The sequence below is a fragment of the Alligator sinensis genome, unplaced genomic scaffold (assembly GCF_000455745.1).
Source record: "Alligator sinensis unplaced genomic scaffold, ASM45574v1 scaffold720_1, whole genome shotgun sequence".
Classification (NCBI taxonomy): domain Eukaryota; kingdom Metazoa; phylum Chordata; order Crocodylia; family Alligatoridae; genus Alligator; species Alligator sinensis.
Genome location: NW_005842026.1, coordinates 1,110,497 through 1,130,598, shown reverse-complemented (window position 1 = coordinate 1,130,598; position 20,102 = coordinate 1,110,497). Strand labels below are relative to the sequence as shown.

The 20,102-nt window shown below is 40.5% G+C and overlaps 1 protein-coding gene across 3 annotated transcripts in view; it reads left to right on the top strand.

The window, feature by feature from the left end:
* The window catches only part of AKAP6 (A-kinase anchoring protein 6), a 488,303-nt gene that overhangs the window by 94,709 nt on the left and 373,492 nt on the right, over positions 1–20,102 (top strand). For all 3 annotated transcript variants that reach the window (XM_025202476.1, XM_025202473.1, XM_025202475.1), the window contains one exon: positions 19,307–19,360. The gene's annotated coding sequence lies outside the window, so the exon portion shown is untranslated. The remainder of the gene's footprint in view (positions 1–19,306; positions 19,361–20,102) is intronic.

Genomic DNA, 20,102 nt, shown 5'->3' with positions numbered 1-20,102 from the left:
AGTTTCCACTCTGGCTGATATCTTTTCCACATTTGATCTGTCGACTTGCATTATGCTTCTTTCATTCATTGAGAAGTGAGTAGAAGCGAAAGTGTTTATTTTAGTCAAGTGTTTGGTATTATTTCATTCTTGCTTTTATATTGTTTTTATTTTGGATTTTAAACCACATTTCTAGACCCATTTCATTGTCACTTCCTGCAACTTCATTGGTGTCAAAGGTCATGTGACATCGTTTCCTGATGTGATACCACTTCCTGTGAGGTCTTTGAATATGGCTCGCTGGCCCACTGGGTGATTAAAAAGTTCATAATCTGGCCCTACATTCAAAAAGGTTGGACACCCCTAGTCTAGGCCATGGGTGTCGAACTTGCCCCACCCCCAGTTCAGATCCGGGCTCCTTTGAAGGCCAGATATGGACTACAGGGCTCCTCATGGATTGGATTTGAGAATGACAGTAGGGCAGGGCAAATGGCAGCTGTTGGGGTTAATGTAACCATTATTCACTCTGTGCCACGGATGTGCATTGCTAACAGGGCTCTACACTCTGAATGTCAGCATACCCCACCTCTGTCCCCCTCCCCTTCTCAAATGAATTACTGGCCCCTCTACAAGCCCTGTGAACCACAAACATGATGCATCTTAGTTTCATGGTTGGAAGGGACCTAAGCAGATCATCAAGTCCAACCCCCTGCCATGGGCAGGAAAGGATGCTGGGGTCAAATGACCCTGGCTAGGTGATTGTCTAGCCTCCTTTTGAAGATCCCCAGGGTAGGAGCAAGCACCACTTCCCTTGGAAGTTGGTTCCAGCTCCTAGCCGCCCTGACTGTGAAGTAGTACCTCCTGATGTCTATCCTGAATCTACTGTCAGTCAGTTTATGGCTGTTATTCCTTGTTACTCCCGGTAGTGCTTGGGGGAACAGGGACTCTCCCATTGCCTGCTGGTCCCCCTTGGCAAGTTTGTAGGTGGCCACCAGGTCCCCTCTCAGCCTTCTTTTGTGGAGGCTGAACAGGTTCAGGTCCCATAGTCTCTCCTCATAGGGCCTACCCTGTTGCCCCCTGATCATGTGAGTGGCCCTCCTCTGAACCCTCTCAATGCTGTCCACATCCCTCCTGAAGTGCGGCGCCTAGAACTGGATGCAGTACTCCAACTGCAGCCTGACCAATGTTGCATAGAGGGGGAGGATCACCTCCTTGGACCTACTCATGATGCATCTATGGATGCATGACAAAGTGTGGTTAGCCTTCCTGACTTTGTCCCCACATTGGCAGCCCATGTTCATCTTCGAATCAATAGTGACTCCAAGATCCTTTTCTGCCTCTGTGCTGACAGGAGTTCCCCAGCCTGTAGGTATGCTGCTGGTTTTTCCTCCCCAGGTGCAATACCTTGCAGTTGTCCGTATTGAAACTCATCCTATTCTCATCCACCCACCTCTGTAACCTGTCCAGATCTAGTTGTAGCCTGTCCCTCTCTTCTAGTGTGGTCGCTTCTCCCCACATCTTAGTGTCATCTGCGAACTTGAACAAGGTGCTTTTCACCCCCTCGTCCAAGTCGTCAGTGAAGATACTGAACAGTGGGAGCCCAAGGGCCACTGCCCACGTCCCTCCAGGTCAAAAATGACCCATACATTACCACTGTCTGGGTGCAGCCCTCCATCCAGTTTGCGACCCAGCTGACTGTGTAGGCATTGACACCACAGTCGCCTAATTTTTTAATGAGGATGGGGTGAGAGACAGTGTCGAAGGCCCTCCTAAAGTCCAGAAAGACTGCGTCCACCGTGACACCTGCGTCCAAGGCTTTTGTGACCTGGTCATAGAAGGCCACCAGGTTGGTCTGACAGGACCTGCCTCGAATGAACCCATGTTGATTGCCTCTAAGCATAATCTCCCCTGCTGGTCCCTCACAGATGTGCTCCTGGATAATTTTCTCAAACAGCTTCCCCAGGATTGAGGTAAGACTAACAGGCCTATAGCTTCCTGCATCCTCCTTCCTCCCTTTTATGAAAATGTGGACCACATTGCCCCTTTTCCAGTCCTCTGGCACCTTGCCAGAGCACCACAAGTGCTCGTAAAGCTGTGCCAGGGGTCCGACAATGACGTCTGCCAATTCCCTCAGCACTCTGGGGTGGAGATGGTCAGGACCTGCTGATTTGAACATGTCTTGTCCCTCCAGAAGTTCCCTGACTAGGTCCTCACTGACCCTAGACATAGCTGTGCCTCCCCTGGGTCTGTCCAGGGTCCCAGTGGGGGAGATGTCCCTGTCCCTGCTCAGAAAACTGGAAGAAAATAAACTGTTAAAGAGATTAGCTTTGCCACCTGGTGCTACCACCAGATTACCAAGCATGTCCTGCAGAGGCCCCATGTTACTTGGTGCCTTCTTTTTACCCTCTATACATCTCTGTGGACTAAATGTTTAACACCCTTGATCTAGGCCATCAGACATTTGTTCCCAATCTTTTCCCTGTTCAAGTTATACAAGATGCAAAATTCAGAATTGGATTATGAAGATGTGTGCTGAAGAAAAACTTATGATTGATTAGATTTTTAGTTTAGTTATCCAGAGCAAAGCTGTTACTAGATAATTTTCTTATTTAGGACATAATTGTCATTAGGAATAGCATTGTATCTTCAGTGAAGACAGCAAAATGACTGCTTTCATGGAAGTAATTTTTTTCTAATGTATTGCAGCTATGTTTCCTATCACATAAACAGCTTTCATATCAGAGTAGTAGCTTTATGGAGGTGTGGTGCTCACTTATTACTGCTTGTTAATGTGGCACATGGGGCCCTCTCCTTTTCTTCTTTGTTGGTTCAGACAAACAAGTCAGACCCTGGACCTTCACCCACAGAGCTATCACTATATTTATTTCTCTAGGCATGACCTTTTAGGTCTTCATAGATTTTGTTGCCCAATGTGACAGTTGTACATGGGGAAGAAGGCACAAGGTGAGCTTTCATATCTATTTTATCTAGTTAATATGTTGTTTTCTTTATACTGGGGGAGGCATTTATAGAGCCTTGTACTTCACCACAAGATCTCTGTCTTGAAGTTTATTGTTCATTGTTATAATAGGGAAGACTTAATTAATCTAATCTGCACTGCTGAAGAAACATTTTGCAGTTTCCTAATGCACTTAGTTAACTCCTAAATAAGTTTCACTTCCCATCCTCTCCCCTGAACTGAATTCCAGAAAGGTCTTGCTGTGAAGGCATGCATTTAATTTAAATGTAATGATTTTTTTTCATGTAGGATGTGTCAGTCTTGTATATTTAACGGTAAAAAAATGTTTACCTATAATCAGTTTGTTTTTTCCAGTGTCAGTTTCTGTGGTGGCCCTACATCCATCAGAGTATGCTTTTCTCTGAGAGCTTTTTATGACTCATGGAAATATGTAAGTCCACATAGCATTTTTTTTCTTTAGGTCCTAAAATTAACCTATGATAGATATCCCCATTACCAGAAGGAGGTTTGTAGTAAAATCCATTTGGAATATATGTAACCTAGACGTTCCTTTATCTAACTGATCTAAATCAAAATATTTACAATGCTATAGCAATTCTATTGTTGCTATTCTATTAATAGTTTTAAGTTAATAAATTAGAAAAATTATTAAGAGATCATGTTTTTGGTGGCTTAAATAGCCACTGCTTGAAATGTTTCTGTTATCTTTTAAGATTAACATGTTTAAAATGACTTTAGGTTTTGATTAAACCAGGTTTTTATACTTGAATCTGCAATATGGGTAACAACCCAGTTTCTGTGTTTAGGGAAATCAAACATATATGGAAATGATTTACCATGAAGTTTTTACCATGATGTACAGTGCAGTATGAAAGAAGAAATTATTCTTTTAAGAGATTTAACCATTGTCCTATAATAGCTACTAGAGAATCTTAGTTCTGATTTTCATAATCATAAGATTGCAGTCTTAACAGTACTAATTGTTTTCTTCTCAAGAGAAAATTCTCATGTCAGTTTTAGAAACATTGATCTATGTCAGAAATTAAATTCAGAAGTAAACAGGAATCATGGAAATGACACCGCAGATTTCATAAATTAAGTGTTTGAAGTCCCAGAAACATAAGGATGCTCAGCATATTGCAGCAATACCTTGCATGTTTGATCTTATAATGCCAAATAACTCAAATTGAAGCCATATTTTGGTAATGGTGTCATTAATTTACATGGGAGGAAAATATGAAATGCATCTTTCCCATATGTATTTCTTCTCTCCAGATTTGTTGAATCTTTTTTCTCACTTTGAATCTTCTTTAGTGTTTGTAATCCCATATCTATGCTTAAAATTCAAGCATCAGTACAGGATTCCTAATATGCATTTTCTGCCCTTGTTTAAAATGTCCAATAAATTCTAAATGCATAATTATTTTTTCGTATTATTATGGTTGTTGCTGCTGTTATTGATTCGTGCATTGGACTTATAAATTAATGGACATTTCTCAAGATAATTTCCCTCTCCTCTTTTGAACAGTCTTATTCATTAACATAATTCGGTTTAGGTATAACACCTGTTCTGGTCTGTAACTACCTCTGGCACATTCTCAGCTCCATAGGTTTACAGAGCAGTTCCTATTTCAAGTGATCACATTCATTTACACAGTGGAATTAAACAAAACAAATTGTTCTGACTGGTATTTAGCTTAGGCTATATCTGCTTCCTTCCTACACCTGAGGAAGGGCACATTATGTTGAGAAGCTTGTTTAATATCTCTCTTAACTCTTGCAATCCTGACACTTCAAAAGATATTACCTCATCTCACAAATTTTCCCTGAACCATCATAGCTGCAACAACAGCCCTCTGACACCAGTAAATCTGTGCATTTTCTGACTGATCCTGCTCATACTGGAGGCAGTGATGCAGGACAGGGACCTTGAGGAGCTCAGAGACCGGGGTGAAATCTAGACTCCATTTAAGAGGATGAATGTCTTGCCATTGGCCTCAATGGAGCCATGCTCTGACAGACTGTTATACTATACTGGTTTGTTTATATTACCTTTAATATTTTAAAAGCTCTAATCTGATATATTGGCCATACTGTTTTATCGGCTTGTATGAATGATTTAGGAACATAGGGCCGAAAGGAGCTTTCCAGACTATCACGTGCAGTGTCACATGCTCACAGGCCAGTGTCGTCTAAGCAGTCTACGGATTCATCTACTCCAATGTTGTCAAATGTCACAGCCACAAAGCACCTTAAGGAAAAAAAAAATCTTTTTTGTACTAACTGTATGAACTAGACGGGCAAAAACCTGACCCCCCAAAAAGTAGTTTTATATCACTTCATTAGTGTGCAATTATTTATTACAGAGGTTACATTTATGGGGTAGAACTGTATGCCAAATGGTCTTACTACCTTTTAGCTGGCTCCTTTTTTTTTGTTGGTCTTTTAGTTTTTGTCATATACAGTAGGGACACCTACACGCTTGGGGAGAAAAAAGTACTAAATGCACATGATTTAATTACCATATTTATTTGCTCACCTTATACCTTGTTTTGAATAGGCAGAGTGAAGGGAGCAGGGAAAAGACATTTCCTTTTAACCAAACTGGATAGAACTCCTTGTTTGAGGGAGAGGCCCCAATTGCTAATTTTCAGGGGGGAAAGGTGTGTGTGTGTGTGTGTGTGTGTGTGTGTGTGTGTGTGTGTGTGTGTGTGTGTGTGAGAGAGAGAGATATGTAAATAAATACGGTAACTCAAGCAAACATAATTCATCCAAATACAAAACAAACCATGAGAGAGAATGCAATTAAAAGATACTCTAGTCATGTTTAGAGCTGTTTATATATAATTCAGAAACTTCCTGTGTCCATTGATCTACTTTTACCCCTTCTTCCTAGTTGTTTTATTTCTATTGCATAGTTTTCTTGATTTCCACTCACCAGACTTTTTTAATACTCACCAGTATTTTATTTTTCTCTGGGACTGGTGTGAAACTGATTGCAATTCATAAAAAAGATATTAAAATCACCATGAAAATGGTATTGATGGAACATTCAGCAGCTTTGTAACAAAGTAAATCTTTTCAACTTTATATTCAAAGATATTATTCAAAACATACAAAATCTGCATATTCTACTGCCTTTATCATCTTTGCTGAATACTATTTCAAATTGAATTACCTGAAGAGCTCTTATGTGTATATAAATGGGCCTTCAATAACGTTTTATGTTAAGTAATGATGGGAGACTGAGCAGAATAAGTTATCTAGTTTGAAGAGGCAGAACATTTCCAACCAAAGGAAGTATAAGTGATGTTTGTTTCTACGTTGGCAATTGACAAGGTAAATATCTCCACTAGTGGCATATATTTTGGCTTCTAATTTACAGATGGAGGGTGTATATAAATATTTACCACATATGGTCTATGATCACATGGCTTACTTGAAGCCTCATGACTCTAGACTGGGAGCAGCATTTGCAGGCATTCGCCAACATGGGAAGCTGTGCAAGGAACCTGGTGTAAGTAACTCAGAGAGGGGGAAGGGACAGGCAGGATCAGGTGGGGTTAGCAGGTCTATGGTGGCAGTTAATGGGATCCGGGGGCAGGTGGCCCTGGGGAGGACGGTCTTTTAGAAAATCAGGTGAGTGGGGGGCTAAAAATAGCCTGTTCAGGATGTGGGGGGAGGGTAGGAAGAGTGCAGCCCCGGGGCCGGGGTGTGCGGCTGGACTTTTGCAGCCCCAGGGCTTTGCTCCAAACACATGCAGGCATTCACTGGATCAAGTTAACCTGGTTCCTGATCCAAGTTAGTTCATCTACTCCAGTTAATCTAAATGACTGCATGTGCAATCTCCTTTTGGGCTGAGTGAAACCCAAATGGAGATTTCAGACATCAGTCTTTTCACAAAGCTATTAGGGTCCTACGGGAATATTGAATTAGTTAGAAGTCATGGGTGGGATTTAGAAGCCAAAGGGAATGGGATTGGGAAGAAATCAGCATATTGCAAAAGCGGTAATTTTGGATACATTACTGAAGATTCATGCCTAAAAGATTGTCACAACTGGAAGAATAAAAGCAACCACTCAGTTTGAAAAAAAAACACTTGCTACCTGACTGTGCCCGCCTCTGCTCCAAAAGGCGCTCTCGGGCAACTCTTGCACGGGTGGCTAACCGGACCTGTCCCGCTCTCGCTGGGGAGTCCCCAGAACTCGCCAACCGCGGTCGCGGCTGGGCCCACAGCAGGGGGGTCCCCCTCTCTGCGGCCTCCAGCGCCAAAGCACCCCTGGGCGGGCTCTCACGGGGCTCCGACCTCCCCTACACCCCAGCCAACGCCACCTTTGGTCGCGGACCTTCTGTTCCTTGTCCCCGGACGAGGACTGGGCGTCGAGGGCCCTCTTCACCCTTGCGGCCTTCTTTCCCGACACCCCGCCGGCGTCTCTGCCTGGACTCCCCTGGTTCTCTCACCGGGATTCCCACCGGCTCTATCCCGGTTCCCTCACTGGAGTTCCTGCCGGCTTTATCCCGGTTCCCTCACCGGAGTTTCCGCCGGCTCTAGTCCGGTTCCCTCACCGGAGTTCCTGCCAGCTTTATCCCGGTTCCCTCACCGGAGTTTCCGCCGGCTCTAGTCCGGTTCCCTCACCAGACTTCCTGCCGGCTTTATCCCGGTTCCCTCACGGGAGTTCCCGCCGGCTCCTCTCTCTGGGCTCCTCCTTGGAGCTTCTGCCGGCTCCTTCGTCAGTTTCGCCACTCTTCCTCGGCGCTGCGGCTCTCCCAGCCTCCATCGCTCCCGGCGCTGCTGCAGCCTATTCGGCCCATGGCAAAGGCCCCTTGCGGGTGCCCGGTTCCACTCCTGGGCTTCCCCCCGGGCTTCACGTCCTCCCGCAGCGCGCCCCCTCTGCCTTCGGGGCCGCGTTTTATTTCCACTGAGTGGCGCCTCTCTCTGACATCACTCCGCCCCAGCCGTATGAAAGCGCGGCTAATGAGCCACGCAGGTGGTTCCCCGGCCTGCACGCCGCCACTGCTCCCACCTCCTGCGAAGCATAAGTGAGTATTTCCTCTGGTTCTGGGCCGGGGTCTCCCTCTAGTCCTGTTGTCCCTGGGACACTGACTATTGTTAGCTAGATTTAGGGAGAACTGTATTGTGAACTGTAGCTTTAGATGCAGGAAGTCAGCTTAATTCAAATGGAAATGAGTAAAACAACAGAAGGAGAGAGTTGTTCTGAAAAGTTTAAAAATTTAATGAGATTTTGAAGCAGCATGTGTTCTGGACAGACTGTTAATGTTACTGTCACAAAGTAAAGTAAACTAAGAAATCACTGACCTTAAATTGAATTAAGGGGAGAGTCTTCCAAGCAATTTAGAACCAAAATAAGGTTAAGCTGGTAGAGTTGAACTTTACTCTGTTTGGGAAGAGTACCAGAGAGCTATATAGTTTATTACAATTAAAATTGATAATCCTGTTACTTATTTAAAAAGTCCCTATGATGTACATAGTCCTATAAGAGGACACTGACATGTTCTTTTCATTTTTATTCTTCCAATGTTCATCTATTCCCATGATTAAAGCTACTAATTGGCCTTGCTTTGTGTAGGTCTTCCTTTATGAGCAAATAACTGGCCAAAAAAGAACAATTTCTCACTTTGTGACTGTCAGTACTTTCTGATACAATGATATTGCAGAAACAAATCCCATCCAACTGCTTCTCTAGATTTGAATATTAGATAATAACTATGGTGTTTTAATTAGCATATTCGTGTATTCATAGCACATGAATAAACTGGCATATGGTAATATTATTTATGTATATTATAGTATCACTTAAAATTTCGCTATATGAAGTGGTTTAATCTGGGGATACTGTGAAAGAAATGTTATATTCCTAACATCAGAATGTCAAGTTAGACAAGACTCCCCAAGTCTTGGGGAAGAGTTAGGGACATCAGATAGACAAGCTAGGTGAACACCCGTGAGTAAATACATTTGAGGAGTGGACTGATCTTCGGAGAATACCAGCATCTCTCTCTGAATCTAACGGCTGCTTTTTCTTTTTTTTCACATATTCTTCTGGCTTTATCTTATCTGATTGTCTTGAGGTAAGAAATGATTTTCAGAGCTGGTGACAACTTCTGGCATCTGTTTCTATAGAGACCATGGGTCCCTAATATTATACAAACCAGGGATGCACACTCCATAAGTTCGTGTGACTTCTTTACTGGAGCTGCAAGGTCTGGTCAAGGGCTGGGGAGACTGAGATTTGCTGGGGTGAGAAGTTACTCCAAGGGGAAAGGGATGATGGGAGGGGGGGTCCTGTTTTGAGCAGGGAGTTGGACTAGATGACCTCCTGAGGTTCCTTCCAACCTTAATTTTCTATGATTTCTATGAACTTTTGTTTGTTTTTAAAATATTGTCAACCAGAAGTGGGATATTAATAATGGTCAGGGCATCGAAGTCATAGCAAAGAACATTGTTTCCAACAGTATGTGCCAGAACTTGAAAATTTACCCTTCACCTACCAGCTTGTAGACTAAGTTTACTAGTCAGAGTGAGAACTCTTGTACTGTCCTTTTTCCTCCTTGCATAGGAATAGGAGAGTCCTTTGCTATGTATTGTTTTGATTGTGTAATATTATGAATCTACTCTGTTGTTTATTACAAGAAAACAATCTGCCAAATAGATCTCTATCTGAAATATCTAAAGGATGATTATAAAGAGGAGGCAGATAAACTATTCTCTGTGGCCATAGGGAACAGGACTAGGAGCAATGGTCTTTAGTTGCAGCAGAGGAATTTAAGGTTGGAGATCAGGAAGATTTTTTTCACTATGAGGCTGGTACAGCATGGGCATAGATTACGTAAAGGTATCTAAAAGTTGTAGAATCTCCATCTTTGGAAGTTTTCAAGAGCAAGTTAGACAGATGCTTGCTTGAGATAGTTTAGTTGGAATGATCCTACCTTGACCAGGGGGCTGGACTAGATGACCTCCCTTCCAGCTCTACTTTTCTATCATTCTAAGAGCTCCTCCAACTAACGTTTTATTGATTTCCTGGCCTACCAACTTGCTTTGTTCTCTTCCTCTTTGCTCTCTCTCTCCTTTTTCTTCTCTGTAAGTGATCAAGGTGCATGTTTTCCTGAGTCCAATGCTTTTTCATTCATCTTACACCTCCTTATCTCTTTGTGTTATTTTTTTCTACCTCACTCTTACATTCCCTCTCCCCACAAAAAGAAAATCTCAGTACTAAATGTCTCTTTCCTGAATTATGATGTTCACCTTTCCTTTTTCTAGTTGTTTCTTTAATTTTTTTTTTTTTTTGCAGAAAATACTACTGTTTGTTTACAAGCTATACATAAAAAGCTTCACTTCATAGAGTTTGAAAAGGGAGAGGATGCTGTGATTGTGACCAGAGTATTCCCTGTGGATTTTTATTAGAGTTTGCATTTTTTTAGTAGCCTCCTCCAAGGAAATGTTTGGAACACCTTAAGTTCCTCACCACCTTTTCTGATTATTGAGAAGGGGGAAGGCTAGTCTGTGTTTTTTTTCGCTATCATTGAGCCTACCATGTGGGGTCTCCTTCACTTCTCTAAATGGAGTGTCTCTATGTTCCAGTCCAGAACCTTTTGGATTTAAGTTCCATTTACAGATGAATAGTATATTTACTTGACAGTTGCTGCTCATGGATATGCCAAGCAATGAAGTGAAATTTTTGTGGATACTGCAGGAAGAAAAACAACATCCCAGGATTTTACTGAGCCACAACTTGATTATGCAACAGATCTGGGAACTACACAGTAGTAACTCAAGTGCAACAAACATCCTTGCCATTGATCTTTAGCCCAAGCAATTAGCCAGTGTTTGAGATGTTGCTGGGTTGTTTCCATTAGGAGCAACACTGATTGGAAAAATATTTGTCAAAAGATTTTGGTCAAGACGGTTCTAATTAAAGGAACAGCTTTTTTCAATATTGCTGTGTTATCATGATTTTCTTTTCTTGTTCAAAGTGTCAGTATCAAACTGCTGCTTTGCAGCCAAATTTGAGACACTGACCTAGAAAATATGTTAATTCAATTAGTATTAAGTACAGCTACCCTTAGTTTAAAAATGAAATAATACAGTATTTTAACTACTGCATAATACCAGTAGCATGATGTAAAATAATGTAAAACTAAGAAAAATAATTAAAAAAAAGAAAACAAATCAAATACCTTTCAAAACTAATTTTATTTTAAAATAATTTGTTAATGCATTTTCTGATGCAAAGCAATTAGTTTGAAGTTTTTCTTTGATATGAAATATCTGAAGTATTTGTTTTCATACTGAAGTGGGGATAAAACAGAATTCCAAATACCAACATTTCCTGTAAATTTTGAATTTCAGCCAGAGCTAATCAAAAAGGGAAAAGGGCAGCAAAAATCAGAAATTTCATTGATGCAATCCTGCTTATATACATGAGTTCTTTTTAGTTGAATATAGTAGGAACAAGGAAAAACTGGTTTGTTTGCTCACTTGTCAAGCCTGCCTTGCCAGTGAATATTATACTCCCAAAAGCCATTTTAATCCACTCCTTCCTCTCAGGTCGATACCCACCACAGCTTTCTTTGGCTTTTTTTTTTCCTGTTTGCTTACTATTTCTCTCAGATAGCCTCAGTTCCTACATTTACCATTGGTAAACAGAACATTTTCTTCACCCAGAATACCCCTTAGGGTTCAGAAAAAGGGCTTATATAAAGGCTTCCATTAAGTATGTGGCTACCAATAGACGTACTGGCTTTGCTACCAGTAATTGAAAAACTTATTTAGTTTCCCTCCTCAAGACCAAGAGGTGACTCAATTCTCAGAGGAGAATATATCTTAATTCTCTGGGATATACATCTTAGGGATATGTCTACTTCTAAATAGGGTTGCTTTTTAAGGTACCCTACCCACCTGCACCTGCTACCATATGCCAACCCAGGAAATGCAGGGGGAAAGCTGCTTCAGGTGTAAATCTTCAAGGATTTTTAGAGCTGAAGTGAAGTTGAAGCTGTAGAGATATCTTTCGAAGAGCATCACTACAACATTTCCTGATCTGGCATGTGTACATGGAAGCAGGTGGATGGTGCATACTTGAGTGGTCCTCCCTGCAAACACCAGGGATGCACTGCATCCATGTCTTGAAAGGGGCAAGGATGTCTTTTCTTTTGCTGCTACATACAAAGTTTCTCCCCATACTTTTGACATAATGCTACTGTTACAAGTGTCTAAAGGGTCTAAATGAATAGCCAGAAAATAAGTTGGCAAGGCTATGCTTAGTTTTCACTCTGCTGCAACTTGGCAAAGGTCTGACTGGCTACAAAGGCACTGAAGCCTTAGTAGGACATCATTGCACAGGTTTGTACTAGGTTCATTTTGGAAGGTTGTTTAAAATAAGTGTTTATATTTAGCAGGAATTCATGATAGTCACATGGGGAAAAATGTTGTTTGCTGTTTTCTGTGGATGAGTAATTTTTTTTTTTCCCATGCTGATGATGGCATGACTTTCCCTTTCAGTTTCTTGTAGTTGAAGAAGTGCTTGTGTCTAAAGTGATCGCTACATATATACTGTATTTACTCATATCGAAGATGAGATTTTTTTTTCTCATTCGGCATAAGGAAAAACTCCTCATTTTAGATTCAAATACAAGATGTGGGGGGAGGGGGTCCTATGCATGGAAAATTATAACACATTTATAAATTTTACATGTCTGGAATCTAATTATTGGGGAGGGCGGGGGTTGGGTTGCCTTCATTTCAGAGTTATCTTGTGTTTGGGTAAGTATGGTACTTACTGTGATAGGTAGCTTCACCTTTGCAATACATTATGTGGTGTTATAAGGCCTTTCCAAAACTGAAAGAAAGGGAGCTGTGTCTGCTAGAGGTGGGCTATCAGCATGAACTGGCCTAATTCATGTTAATTAACCTACCTCTAATGCCATATGGAGGCAACTGTGTGCATATGGTCTTCTTAACCAGCACTAGCAAAGTATGTACCTTGTGGTGCTACTGCTTAGCACATTAAGCTTACCATGTAGTTGTACCGTAATTGTTCATATTTTCAAGTCCTACACATCTTAATTTTTTGAAAGGATGCATTCGATCTAAATTATATAGTATTTGATTTATTTTAACTTGCTAAGCTAAATACTCTTAATTTGGTTCTCCTGTAATGGTGTTTGAGTAAACTCAAGAAGCAAAAGAACAAAAAACTAATCCAAGTAAATTTCACACCTCAGATTGGCTAAATGAAGAGAGGATTGATAAAAAAAACTCCAGATGTCTACAGATCTCTCTAGTTTATTATCACCTTGTGTTCTATACTGCAGTGTATGCAAGTCAGTTCAATAACAGTTTGTGCACTGTTATCATCATAACTATATCTGGCGTAAGTATTGCTTTGGAGGTTGGCAGAAGGAAAAAGGATGGATGGATAGAGATGTTTATAATTTATATATATTAAATATATTCTACCTAAGTACATTCACACTGTATATATTTATTGCTTTAACTTGCCGATTTTATGTGATAAATATTTCAGTGCTATCATTGTTTTCCTGAATGCCCCTATCACTATGATAGTTGTAAAATTACTGCAATAATTTGAATAATGAAAATATTATTCACAGGATTAGTGAATTAATTTTGTTATTTAAGGCAACTGCTAAGTTATAAAGGCCAACAAGCGCCTGTGGTGATAGGCATTCACTGCCATGTGCATTTGACTGCTTTACCTACACTCTGCACTTATCTATCTTTGGAACAAGGCAGGGCAGGGTTGCACCTTCATCTGATGATGTAGCCTGTTGCCTGTGAAAGTTCATGCCTCTCTGACCCAGCTAATAGGCCTGTGCAAAGTGGCTAATATTTGTTTCAGATTCGGCTGATTCAGGGGACAGTGATTCGATTCAGTGATTTAAATCATTGTCCCAAATCAATTCAGCCAAATCTGATTTGGAGATTTGGCCACTGTTGAATTGGCCAAATCTCTAAATCAGACAGGTTCCATCCCCTGCCTGCTCTCAGCTCCTGGCTCTTAAAAAGGCTGACCCACATGGGCCCAGCTCTTTGGGAGATTTGGCTGCCAAATCAGGCGAAGTCTCCTCCAAACTGAATCAGCACCAGAAGCTTTGCACAGCCCTACCAGCTAGTTTTTAAGGTGCCACCCTGCTCTACCTTCTGACTGACTTCAGACTAACATGACTGACCACCTTCTTGACTTTGTCTCTGTAATCCCTACAGCAAGCTATTATACCTCCAAACATTCATGTTTTTAAATTCATATTTATGAAGCTGTTCCCTACTTTCCCAAACTCTAGATTCCTGTAAACTTACTTTTGTCTGAGGTCCATTATGATCAATAATAAGCCCTGGACCTAACCTGGGTGTAGAGTATGGTTTTTTTTGGAAGTGCTCCAAATTGGGCTAATTGTGTTCTCTTTGAATTGATGAGAACTTTACTGTCCAATACGTAAAACCCACATAAGTTTGAAATGGGAAATTTATGTAACTTGAGTGGAGATGCCTATTTTTCCCAATGTAATACATAGCTCCTCTTTTGAGTTTTGAAAGATCCTTAAATACCAGATCTGGATAGAACAGCATTATATTATTCAAAGAAAACCTATGTTAAGTATTTTTAGAGGCTTCTTATGTGTATTGTATTCATGTATATAGACATTGGATTTATGACACATTATAAACTGCCTGATAGTTGACTCCCCAGTTATCTCTCTACTTTCATCCCCCTTCTCTCTCTTTCTCTCTCTCCCTCTCCCCACCCTGCCTGTCTCACCCATTGACTCCTCAATCTACATTTTCACTGACTACCTGTCTTGTATGCATACCAGCCCAGCCGTTGGCTTCTTTACTTTTCATTCCATCCAGGAAGAGCACACACCAACTGCTGAAACTTTCTTAGCCTGACGAAATTTTTGAACCCGAAAGCTTGCTTAATAACTATTTTCGAACTATTTGGGTTGGTCTAATAAAAGATATCAGATTCACCCAAGGAACCTTGTCTGCCTATGTCCTTAGACCAACACAGCTGCAACCTACACCCTTGTATTCATGTATTCTCTTTATTCATAACTGTTTATAGCTGAACTCATGGTATGATTTGTGCCTGGTTGGTATGTAGAGAGCTAAACAATTCTTTAAAAAAAAATCTGTAAAATATATGGCGCGCACACAAACCCCAAATACTATGTGCCAATATGAGCCAAAATACTAATAATTCTTTGCTATAATGCTTAGCATTTTGCAGGCCTCCATTAAAGCAAGTTTTAGATTCTGCAGCAGCTTTATATATATATTAAATTACAAAAATTGGGGAACTACTATAGTGATTGTACTTTTATATTCATCTTTAATTCAACAAAAACTTCAGTATTTAAACCTGTACTTTCCTTGACTATTTTTCCTTAATTTTAACATGATACAGATTTGTAGACAAAAAATACTTATTTATTTTATAAATGCTTTTGGGAGGAGATAAATATTTTGTCAGTTATGAAAGCAAGATAGTTGGGCTTTTTGTGCCTGAGATGCGTGGGGGCACACTGATGCAAAATCAGAGGCAACTCCACAAAAACTAGTGGAATTATATGAGTGTTATGATGTGAGAGTAGGATCAGGCCTACTTGCAGGATTTTCAACAACGATCAGTGAGATATTTTAACAGTTCTGACAGTGACATTTGCATCATTGAATTTTTAGAAAATGCATTCCTAAGAATGAATAGAGTAGATAAAAAATTTTTGCCGTTACTTTTTCAGGTTTTTTAACTCAGACAGACCTTATTGCATCAGCATAGACTCAATTTACACTGAGGGTTGGATTCAGAAGAGGGGTTTAATGTTGCAATGCTGAGAATTGTAGCATCTTAGGACTTAGTTACATATTACACTGTGAGCAACAAAGAAATGGATTGGTTTAGCACTAGTTTGCAGTCACACCTTCAATTTGAGCAGCACACTTTGGGGAATGGCTATGCCTTAATGGAACAGTACCTTAGTTATGCAGATCAAGAGATAATCCTGCCCTGGTAAGGCATAACTTTGAGCCACATAACAAGCACTTTAAGCCAATTAAAGATGTTAATGTGTCAATAGCCGAGGGGTTAAGAGTTCTAGAATCCACCCAAAATTAACCTGTAGCAAGGCCTTTACTCTTAGGTAACCTAGTGGATTTCACAATCTTGAGTTGAGGCTGATGTCTGTAATGCATGGAGGGAGTTGGGTACCAATTAAGGGGATTCATAGTAGTCATTATGCTGACCAAGGAACAGCCTTACATTTCTCACTTTCCAGGAGAGCATCTGAACACCTAAAATATATATATATTTTTGCGTGGCTTTCTCTTATTCCACTTTGCGTAAAATATTTAAGTAGTAATTAGCACAGGAAATGAAATCCAGGACCCTGCCTTTCTAGGTAAGTACCCCAAATATTCTAGGGGATAGCTATACAACTCATGCCTTGAAGGCTATATGCTGCCCACAGAGTTAACAAGGTCCTCAGATCCCACCTAGCCACTACTGCCCCCCATCACTCTGGCTGCAGAAGATCTCAGGGCTCCCCTTCCAGCTTCTGCTGCATGTCCTTACCCCAGGGAATGGGGTGGCCCAGCCCATGGTACTAAGGGAGCCAGCAGCCTAGAGTATCCATGCAGCCTGGGCGAGTAGAAGAACCCATGGTGAGAAATGAAGATGAGTCAAAGCACCTGTCCATGCATGGTATGTTGAGGGGTGGAGAAGCTGCCCGCACACACAGTACTGTGAAAGAATCCTCACCTGCAATGTAGCCAGGGGATGTGGCCACATGTGGTATCCAAGCTGGGGAGGCAGTGGCCCCTGCAGGTGTAGCCCATGTAGTATATAGCTCCCAACCACTTAGAAGTTGGATAGCCCTGTTTTAGGGCATTGAACTATACAATCATGCTTACACTTTACATTTCTGAGCCAGATTTGAGATTTCAGCAAGAAATCAAAAGCCAGGAAACTTCAGCTGAGAATTGATGTGTTTTATTTCAGAAACAAACCATAATGCATTATGGCAGTTGTATTTCAGTTTTCTTGCAATCTCCTGCATTGTACTACATTGTACTACATTTATGATAATGTGCTATGGTCTTTTTTTCATTGGGTCATGGTACTCTTTATCATTATGGTACAATTAATGTGTTCATCGTGCCATTAATGTTAACATGCCACATCTTCAGTCAATGTGGGGTGCCATGAAATGTTGAACCAGCCGCAACAATGTTCCACATCTAATATAGAATACCTTGGTCTATATATGTATGACTCCCTTAAATTGAACATACGGTATGTTCTGGTGGTGACAATCAGCTGATTGTCAGCATTAGGAGGAAGGCAGCCTTGGCCCAGTTTGAAACCCCAGGCTGCCCCAGTCTAACAATCATCTGATTGCCAGCATGGTGACTGAGGCAGCCTTAAACAGGCTGGGGCTGCTTGGGGGTCTACAAGTGCTAGATGTGGGTGAATTGATCATCCACCCTCCTTCAAGCTGGGCATCTGGCACCCCACCTAGATACCAGCCTTGAGCTTGCTGAGAGGAAAGAATCAATCAACTGTCCCCACCCAGCACTTGCAGAGCTGTGCACCCAGAAGGCCCACATGCGAGGTTGATGGGAGTTTCATTTCAGAATAAAATCATATTTATTTGCTGTTTTGGGGTTCAGTTATAGACTGAAAAAATGATTTTTTCACATGACGTAGCTTTGAGGAAAAGCTTTGAGGAATATTGAAAACCCAGTTTTCTATCAAAAACAGGTTTGGCACCAATTTGATACCATCCTCATCTTCATGCACTGGCTTTCTATATTTCAGTGTTTGACATTTCCAATATGAACAAGTCTCACCATCATTAGTCATTTGGAAAGTATGTAATTATAAAAGCTATCATTCCATTAAACACTTATCTGTCTGCCTAAGAGGTTTTTTTTGTCTTTTTTTTTTAATATTTGTAATGCAATGTGATTATTCCTAGTTGTATGATATGTCAGTTTCTTGGGATATGGTAAAAACCAATGAGTCTTTTAGTATTATTTTTACAATTTGCTGCTGCTTTGGAATCTGCATGTACTTCAGCACTAAATACAATCAATATTTTAACTTGTAAAAATATCAAAGGCTTGATCTAGAGAACCGCCGAGCAATTGCTGTTGACAGCAATGGGAGTTGTAGTCTCTCATCATTTTTCTTAAAAACTTTTAACGAATTAGAACTTGTTTAAAGTTAAGGACACATGTATCTTAGATTGGCCCTATTTTTTAACATTATATTTTATGACGGAAGGAATAAAAAGAAGAAAAACATCACAAGAGTAAATTTTTATTTTATTTTATTGAAAATAATTGTGATTTTCATGTTTAAAATCATTTTTTCCATCCTTCTAAAGTTGTTTTCCTGAGGTGGGCAATAAATACATTATAGGAATGCCATTTCATATCTAGAAAGGACTGGAAATCTGACATGGATTGCGAATACTTTTCTTAGCCCTGTTTCTAGACCAAATAGACAATCTTACTTATCAAATGCCATACATAATATCTTTATGATTACAAATGCATTTGTTATTATAGCAAACAAAGCACACACAGGAAATACAGGGCAATTTCATATGAGTTCACTGACTGACTTGTGAGCAAAGTATTTCACATATGTAAGCACTTTCAGAATCATTATCGTTTTCTCCATATGTTAGCATGCACCCAGTTTTCAAAATTACTTCTGAAAGTGGGTTCTTCATTCCAACCATCAATTTAGTATGCAAAATTACACTGTTTGCAGAAAACACATCCTACACACAAACAGCATTTCTGTACACATATCAAATAATTGGATGTTCACTTGATTTGCCTAGGCAAATGCTATTTTTCTCTCTTGATGGTTGGGCAAAAGTGACTGTGCACACAAAACAACCATGACTAGAGAGATGTCAGAGGATCAGCATTTAAAAGAAGGCTCTGAGAACATAGGCACAGGCTTATTTTACTTGCAGCTTCGTGTAAACTATAAGCGCTATGTAAAGAGCAGAGGTATAGCCAGGCAGCTCTTGCTACGCTGACGGCCGTGGTGCACTTAAAGCTTTTTTTTGTACTCCCTCCCTGCACGCGCACACAGAGGTCGCCACTATGGTTGCAGCTATTTTTGCACTCCCCCACAGAGGCAGTGCCCACAGCTGCAGTCCCAGTTGTTCCCCTTAGTTATGTTACTGGTAAAGAGAAAATCCAGGAAAAAAGCCTTGAACAGTGGTGCTGGAAACAGTTAACATTATTTTGGGAAAGTGAATATTTTTTATATTCTGTCCTCCTTGCAGCATGACAAGTACATCTCGGAAGGACAGGAACTCACCCAGTAGCAAGATAACAAGGTTTGTTAAGCACATTTGGGTCATTATAGATGCTGGCTTGATATTTAACAAATCAAACAAACAAAATGTCATAATGGGGTATTACAAATATTGGGAAAGTGTAAAGCTATTTCTTTTTTTGTTGGCGTTTATAGGTCCTTGCTTGCATAACAAATCATAATGGACCTCCTTTGAACTGTTTTATGACTTCCATGTCAGTATAATTTTAATGGATTCATAATTTTGACTACTATGACAGGATATTAAACAGATTGTCTTGTATGAAGCAATTAATGTATTTTAAAATGGCTAACCAAAGGATAGTCAATGTAATGATTATCCATTTTAATGACTAATGAACTATTCAGAATAAAATGACAGAAAGACAGTGTATGCTGACTCAGTTTTCAAAAGCCTGTGCAGCCAATAAGTCCTGTGCATCTGGGAAGACCCATACACCCAGAATGCATGCAGCTACATGTGCTGGCATACCCTTCTAACTGTATGGCAGTAAAACAAAAAGGAACAAGTTCCAAAGTCTTAGTCTAAAATAAAATTAACAATGGCCTAAGCCTTTATTTAGAACTCTGTTCCTATTTCTGGCTCAAATTTAACTCTTGTCATCTTTCTAGTGGAATGTACAGATGATTACATACCCTGACAATTTATTTTGGTTTTGTATACCAACGTCAATGGCCCTGGAATTAGGAAGCAATGGATGAACAGCTATTCTGGAACAGCTTCATGAAGTAATTGGCTGTTA